The sequence below is a fragment of the Crocodylus porosus genome, unplaced genomic scaffold (assembly GCF_001723895.1).
Source record: "Crocodylus porosus isolate Cpor-Errol unplaced genomic scaffold, CroPor_comp1, whole genome shotgun sequence".
In the NCBI taxonomy this organism is placed as follows: domain Eukaryota; kingdom Metazoa; phylum Chordata; order Crocodylia; family Crocodylidae; genus Crocodylus; species Crocodylus porosus.
Genome location: NW_017728950.1, coordinates 61,086,155 through 61,094,691, shown reverse-complemented (window position 1 = coordinate 61,094,691; position 8,537 = coordinate 61,086,155).

The window sequence follows — 8,537 nt, the reverse complement described above, 5'->3', positions numbered from 1 at the left end:
AGCCTGGAAAAGCACAGGCTCAGGGGTGATCTGGTGGCCACCAGAAATTTATCAGGGGTGCTCATCAGGATTTGGGAGAACATCTGTTCACCAGAGCGCCCCAAGCGATGACAAGATCAAATGATCACAAACTCCTCCATGACTGTTTCTGGCTGGACATAAGGAAGAACTTTACTGTCCAAGCCCCCAAGGTTTGGAATAGACTGCCACCCGAGGCGGTTCAAGCACCTACTTTGAACGCCTGCCAGAGACATTTGGATGTCTGTCTTTCTGGGATCCTATGACCCCAGCTGACTTCCTGCCCTTTGGGCAGGGGGCTGGACTCAATGATCTTCTGAGGTCCCTTCCAGCCCTAATGTCTGTGACTCTATGAATCTATGACCCAAAAATGCTAAATTATTTATAAACATAGTCACATTCGTTCAGACATTGTTATTATTTGTATAATTTACATACACCACAATTCTGAGTGTGGGCATATGTAGCAATTAAACCACTCCCACATTGGGAGCAGGTTCACAATTGTCATGGGTTGGAGTACCAACACATACAGTGCTCTAGCATACTAAGTAGGAGGGTCACATTATAGGTGCTGAAGTACTGTGGGTCCGACACCAGGGGGTGGGACTGAACACCCAGTACAGCATTCCTGGCAGTGGGCAAGTGTGCTTACACCCACACTTGGATGATCCCAGTGGGTTTGGTGCAGGTGACCTCTGGCTGGGGACATTTTCACTGTACTGCTTTCACTTTTCACCTAACCATGAACCTGATAAACTTTAATAGCCAGCTACTGACTTAAGTCTGCAATGTACCGGCCTGGACACAGAGTGGGGGAGTGCTTTGACTCAGGCTTTTGGATTCCCAGGAGTTATGGGGAGAGAGCATGATGAAGGGCCACAGCTGAGTATGCAACAAAGATGGGTGATTGATAAAAAGCACCAAAAAAGGGAAAACAAAAGGGGAATTAGAGTTCTGGCTGCATGCCAGAGTGGCTAGCTTCAGCAGTGGTGGTGTGAGGAGAGATGCGGTGTGGGATTCCTGAAGGACCGACCAGTCCTGTCACAGAATGTTTTGTGTCTGAACATAACACTGACCTGATGCATACCTGATTTTTCAGGTGGAAACAGATGTTGTCTGATGTCTCATTTGTGCCAGCCTGAAAACTTTTATGGTAGCCCAAATGCTGAGCAAACAGATGTTGAGACCTTTTGTTGTGCTACATGAAAGGAAAATCAGTGGCCCAACAAAAGACGCTTATAGACTCTGCTGCTTTATTGCAGTGGACATCTATTACCTCTGTGACAGAAGACTACAAGCAATCTGAGCTGCATACACTCTCCTACCACCCTAGGCAGGTGCTCTGGAGGCTTGAGAGGCCCTCAAACCTTCACAGCACTTGCCTACTTTCTCTGCTTACAGAAAGGTACCCCAGGGAATCTTGGGGTGCCCCTCTGTAAATATAGAAATCTGGGGTTCCCCGCTCAGTCAGACTTATGTCCTGTGTCTGGCTGGGCAGGGAAAGTCCCTTCCCTGCTTATCCAGACCCATACCCTGGGTCTGGCTGGGCATAGAAAAGCCCTGCTCAGTCTGATCCATCCCCAGTTATCACCAGGGATGGGTTTGGCTGAGCAGCGGAAGCAGGGAGATCACAGAACCCCTTGTCACACACCATTAAGGGTGAGAGAAGTAGAGATGTATGTTCTACCCATTGAAGCAGATTAGCTGTGCTGCAACGTAGGTTTAAGGATTATAGGAACCTATACATGAGCATGGAGGTTGCTCCAATGTGCTGGATTTCCACCACGTTGGAGTATACACTCAATTAATTGACTCTGTCAGACCGTGGCAATTACCATGCTCCGACAGCTTTCTGTGTCTCATGTATCAGCGTCCCTGCACTTTAAAATGGTGGCAGGGTGCTTGAACTAAAGCTCATTTGACAAGCTTTAGTTCAAGCACCCCTGCTGCCATTTTTAAGTGTGGGAATGCTGATACACAAGGTGTGGCAGTGCTTAAAGTGCCACCCCCACCCCTGAAGCATGTGTAAAAGTGCCCTATGTATGTCCATGTCCTTTGTGAAACTGAGGACAGCTTTGTAGCTGGAAAGCGCTAAGCAAAGACTCAAGCTAGCAAGCTCAAGTCTGTCTACATGAGCTGCAGTCTGACCTTTGACCTCAGTGTAAACATACAGGAGGACAGTGTGGACCAACCCAATTATACAGTGCAGCTGGCACTGTTGTATCATTCTCATGCAGATGGTAACATACAAAAGAAACAGCACAGGTTTTTTGAGTTCAGTTGGGTGAACCCTAGGGCTAAGTAGAGGTTCAATAAGCCTGATGCGGAAGTGTTCAAAGTTTCATGCTTTACTCTTAGCGCCCTAGTTTAGGTCAGGAGGAAACAGAAGTGACCGTGTCCCTTCCATGGTGGGTGGGGAAGAAAGCAGGGTGCCTGCACTGGCCAAGGCCAGCAGGCTGGGGGCACTCAAGTATGCCTCCCCACAGCTGGTTCACCCCAGGTTTGCTTCCCAACCATGCCACCCCCCTCTATCCACCCAGTGGCCAGCTCTCAGCAGCAGCCAGGGCCCCTCTACCTATGCTAGCTGGCTCATGGGAGGCAGCTGGGGTTGGCATTGGGCCATCCTGTAATGTCAAGTCTTCATTTTGTGTCCCCTGGCTGGGCATACCCTATTGTAATTGTATTGCAGCTATGACTCATACCTAACCCTCATGTGGAAACTGGTTTCTAGGTGAATGAGGATGAATGAGGGTGCTTGAGACATAATGGTAGCAGGCCTAAAAATAGCTCCTGCTCAATGACAGGACCATCAGCTCAATGACTGGACCACCGCCTTGCACTGACTTTCCCTGAAACCACAGACCTACTCCCAGGACCCAATATTTGAAAGATAAAGACCCTTCAAGAAACCAGCAACACAGAAACAAAGAACAGAATAGAAACCAGAAACTTCACCATTGTATCCCACCGGACAACGAGGACACCTGGAACTTCATGACCTCATCTGAACAGGACTGGTTCTTGCCTGGGCATGTCCTGCCCACTGGAGTCACAGCTAGTCTATCCCTATAAAAGGGGTGGTAGAATGTGACCTCCTTGGGATGCCCTCTCCATCTGGACCAGCACTATGCCACACCACTTATCAACCCAGAGGCCCTGCCAGTGACCCCCTCTGGACAACACCTTGCTGGAGAAGACCCTGACTGGCTATTGAGGATCAACTCACAGCCCAGATAGGTAGCTATCACCCACCTTCTTCCCCCAAGCAAGGGACCTGAACTCCGCACACCTGGACCTCAAATCTCTCCATTAAGCCTTTCCTCTCCTGCTACCATTGTGTGTGAGAGTGTGTGTGTGTGTGTGTGTGTGTGTGTGTGTGTGAACCAATAATTTCATGAGCTGTATAGTATATTGCCTGTCTAATAAAACTGATATACTGGACCCCAAGTTGGTCTCTCTGTCTTGCTGTAGGCTCCCAACTTAATCCCTGCCCTCTTTGTCTCTGCCTCTAACCCTAATCTCTCTGACCTCCATCTTGGCTCATCTCTCTCTCTGCTACTGCTTTCTTCCTGCCGCTTTTATGCCATGTTCCTCTGACCTCCGCTCCTTGATCACTCCCCGCTAGCTGTTTCCTCAATCTCCCTTGGCTTCTGCCTTTCAATCTCCATCTCTCTCTCTGTTTACTTCTCCTACCTATAGCCTTCACTCTGCCCTCCATCTCTGTCTCTCTCTGCCTCCTCCTTGATTTCCTGGCTTTTTCTTATCATCCCTGATCTCCCAGCCAGCTGCTCTTCTTTCCTTCCTGGCTTCTACCCTTTGATCTTTCAGCCCCACTGTCTCCCAGCCCCAGCTTTCACTGCCTGTGCTTTCTCTCCCCAACCTCCTCTGACATCCCCAGCCCTGGTTTTCTCTCTCCCCTGCCTCTGCTGCATTCCCAGCTTTCATCCCATCATCTTCCGGCTTCCCTGTCTTGGCTCCACCGCCTCCACCTGTTCCACCGCTTTTCTGCCTCTCTGGCCTCTGGCTCTCTCACTTGGCTTCAGCTTTACTTCGCTGTATCTCCACTTTCTCCCCCAGCTTCTCTCTGTTTCCTGGCCCTGGCTTACATTCTCTCCTTGGCCCCCACTGTCTTCTGGCTTCCTTGTCCCCGGCTCCAGCCCCCACAGCCTCCTGGCCACAGCTTCCCTTTGCCATTTTTTGCTTTCTGCTCCCTCCCAACTTTGGTCTCCTACCATCTCTCCACCTGCTCTGCTGCTTTTCCACTCCCCAGGCCTCGCTTGCCTGCTATCCCCTGGCTTTCTGACCCAGCTATCTCCACTTCCACACCGCCACTTTTCCCCACTCCCTCCAAACCCTGGATCTTTGCTGCCTCCTGGCTTCTGGCTCCACCACCTCCTGGACCTCCTGATCTTCCAGCTTTTTTCCCTCGGCCCACTGTCCCACTGCCTGGCCTCCCTTCCAGCACCTGGTTCCATCTGGCTTCTCCACCTCCTGGCTTCTGTCCCATCATCTCTTACCTCCAGTCTCTGCTGCTTCTCTTTGCTGCCACCCTGGCTTTCTTCCCCAGCTCCACCACCCACTCCATCGTCTCCGGCCCCGGCTTTTTCTCTTGCTGCTGCCTGGGCCCCAAGTGACCCTGAGTAACCCCCCAGGGAACCGTGACCCCGAGTAACCCCTGGAGCACCTTGACCCCAAATAAACCCTAAGCACCAAGTTAACCCAAATGCCCCCTAGTGTTAACACACAAGTGTGTGTTTTTGTATGTGTGTGTGAACCCATAGTGTTGTATGTACAGTTTGTGTCTGTGTGTATAGTTTTGTGCCCTCCCACCTAATAGTGTGATATTGCAATCCTGAGCATTGATCTGGCATGTGTCAAGCCAACAAGCCCTAGGGACCATGATCTCTAGGGCTCAGGGGTTTTTCACTGGCCACGATGCACTGGTGGGGGAGCAGATGCCTCCACCATGCAGGCCTGGCTCCACATAAACAGTCGACATAGGTGGATGGGTCGCCACCACTGCCTGAACCCCAGTGATGACAGGCACAGGCAAGAACCTGTCAGTGGCAACAGGCAGCAGCTGGTGGGGAAACATATGCCCTGCTGCATGGGCCCTGCCCCTACTGTGTAGACCCCAGCGGCAGAGAGCAGGGCCAGGCTGGGGAGCTCCATTCCCCACTGCCCACACCTCACAGTTGAGAGGTGGGGGCTGGTGGTGGGAGGCAAAGCTGGGGTGAGAGGCAGCAAGGGGGAAAGCCCCTGCCATGTGGGCCTGGCCCCCACTGTGCAGACCCCAGCTGGGGGTGGGAAGCGCTCAGGGCAGGGAGCTCCATTTCACGCCTTGCCTGCCCCCCATGGTGCTGGGTGGGTTGGGGAGCACAGAATTTGCTGTCTCAGCTCTGTGACAGGCTGCAGGTGGAGTGGGTGGAGCTGGCTCTGCCAGAGCCAATGAGCAGCAGTGGAGGGTAACCCATCTACCCTGTGAGGGGGTGTTTAGCAGGGCCCACAAAGCATCCTGGGATGCCATGGGACTGCAACCTAACTTGATTTGGGAGGAGATGCAGTACTGAAGTTCAATAGATGGGTTTAAGCTAAATCAATTAAGTCTGATACAGCATCTATCAAGTTCTTAGGTCAGGTTCTGCCATTTTTATACCGTTATATGTGCACTGAACCTCTGTTCTGTTACAGGTTTAGACCAGTTTTCAATCACTTATACTGGTTTATGTGTAATTTTTGTCACTAGCCTAAGTGCAATGTCTTTATAGTGGCAATGGTAGATGATATGTACCTATAAACATACATTTGACATAAGCAATGCACACTTAAATCTCTGTCTAGGAACACTACAATGTTCTCCTTCAAAGGATTTGAGGAAAAATGGGAAAATCTTGGGAAATCTAGCTCAGTTTTGTAACTTGTTGCCAATTAGAAAATTTTACAAAAATCCACTCTTGCAATAGCCCATGAGTTTTAGACATGAATTAAAAGTCACTAATTGTAGAAGTGCTGAGAAAGTGGCTCCATTATTCTGTGCTGGACAGCTGCAGTACAATTAACTGCAAGATCATCTCAGCTTTGAGCTTGAATCCTGCGCATTTGTTGTTTCTCCCCCCTCTGCCAAGTAATGTGTTAGTAAGATGACATCACATATATCATCTTTCTTTACCAAAATGCATTAGATATTTAGTCATTTGTAGATTTTGCTTTCAGTTCAGTTGTTCAGCTCAAATAGGAAAGATCATTCTTTGTAGGTTAGCTTTTCAACTATGATTTATTGTGTGAAATCAATGTAACATGCTCTACAGCAATGTTGCAGGACGACATCATACTGTTTAAATAAACAGCAGGATGCAAAAGTCTAATTTATAAGACTTTGTCAGGGAGAACATACGCCAACTGCTTGACTACCACTGCTGCAGAAAATTTCTCAGGTGACACAAGTGTTCTATAGAAGGACTGAAAGCCTGTACCCATTTGACTCATTTTTGGCTTCACCTCTAATAAGGACAGGATTTCATCAAATCTATTTGTGCTTTTATACAGTGACATTACTATTATAATTAAAATCAATTTTGTGTGTTAAAGGAACATGAACCCATTAGAATGAGCACAGAAGATAAAGATGATTCCTTTTTCAAAAAGTTTACAATCTAAGAATAAGACAAGAGATAATAGATGGAAAACAGACAGACTCTGCAGAAAGGAGATAGCTTAAGGGGAGGGGGCAATCCACTAAACAGAAGGGATAATCAAACTTATTTTCTTGGAACACGTGAGTAGCATAAGGATTGCAGATTGAGGAGTCTGAGCTGCAGCCCTGCCAAAGTTAGTGCCCAGAGACTTGGAAATCCATTTTAGCTGAGGTCAGTCAATGGCAAAACTCCCATTGACTTAAAAAAAAGAACTGGGTCATCAGTTTGCCACTGCTACATGCTACGCACATTTCTTTCTTGTTAACACATCATGAAGTCTCAGTCCATTCATCCTTTAGCTCTTTGCCTGCTGTAGCTCTCTTGACATTTCTCAAAATCACTTTTGGGACCAAACACTGTCAGGTCTGGTGTTTCTGCAACTTAGGATTTTTAGTCACACTCTTAAGAGCAACAAAAAGAGTCAAATTCTTGGTTGGTGCAAAAGATTAAGTAGCTTCAGTTAGCTTTCAAACACTATGACAATAGAGAATTGTTCTATAGGCTTTCTTCAGTACAGCCAGCTCCAGTAGCCTAAGATGGGGTGATCAGACATGGACTGAGGCCTCTGGCCACACTGGCAGCATGGTGGCAGCTGAAAGTTGTGCTGCTGTCCTGGGTACCCAACAGCCCTTTTATATCTCTGGCTAGGTTTGTAGCTTACCAAGCTCAAATGCAGAAGGAGCTTCATCTGGGTAAATTTTTTCCACTTCTCAGTTAGCCTGGCTGGAACTTCCTGTTTTTGTGGCTGTTTTACTTCTGGTATCCCAGTTAGCTCATTCAGCATTAGTTCGGGTAGCTCTGCACAGTGCTGCATTGTGTCATGGAGACATATGCTGGGAAACATAGGGGAAAGTTTGCCAGACAGACAGGAGTGACACATGAGCCCTTTCCCAGATAATTCTCAAGAAAAGAGTTGGGCTTTCATGAATTACAGAAAAGTTTAAAACATTTCAGAACTAAAAGTGGATGTACAAAACTGTAAATGCCTTTCTGGTGTTTAGCCCTAGGATAGCCTCCAAGTGCAAGCTAGGATATGTATCAACACTGCTTTCTCCCTGTGGCCTGCCAGCTGGCAGAGCAGCTCTGTGCTGGCTCCTATATCTTGGGAATATCCAGCTGGGGAGATAAAGCTGATTTCCTTTGTGGCTTTCTTGGGAGTGAAACTGCTGTTTCATTTTGCTTGGAGGTTTCAAGATACAGGAAGTCTATTGTATATGAATTATCAAGCTTCCCTTTGGCCATGCACTATTCCTCACTTGCACTTTTTGTCATCTCCAGCTGATAGAGACTAGTTATCAGAGCCTTATATTTTGACAGAATTTGTTATGGTCACATGAAGGATGACATCTAACAAAGTCAGTGACTTCAAGAGGGCAGAATTTTATCTAGAGTGATTTAAAATGTTCTTAGGAAGGTTTGAACTGGCACTCCATACCCTGTGATGAGTTTGTCCAATTAAAAAATGACGTGGAAAGACTGGTAGAGAGAGCAATTTTCAAGTTCATTATGCATCAGTAAAGGACCAATATGTGCCACTTTGGTGAAGAAATATGCTGGCAGAAGAGAGGCTCTGAAATATACATAATATCTAGTCCAAGATATGTATTATCACATACATACTCATATTTGTATATATCACATACATATCTATACATATACTTAGGGCTGTGCGAAACTTCAGGTGGTGATTGATTCAGAGGAGATTCGGCCGAATTCGGTGGCTGAATCTCCGAATCCGAGTTGAATCAGGGGACCAATTTAAAGGTCCAAATTGATTCAAAGCTCTCTGAATCTTTGGAAAAGATTCAGAGAGCTTTGATG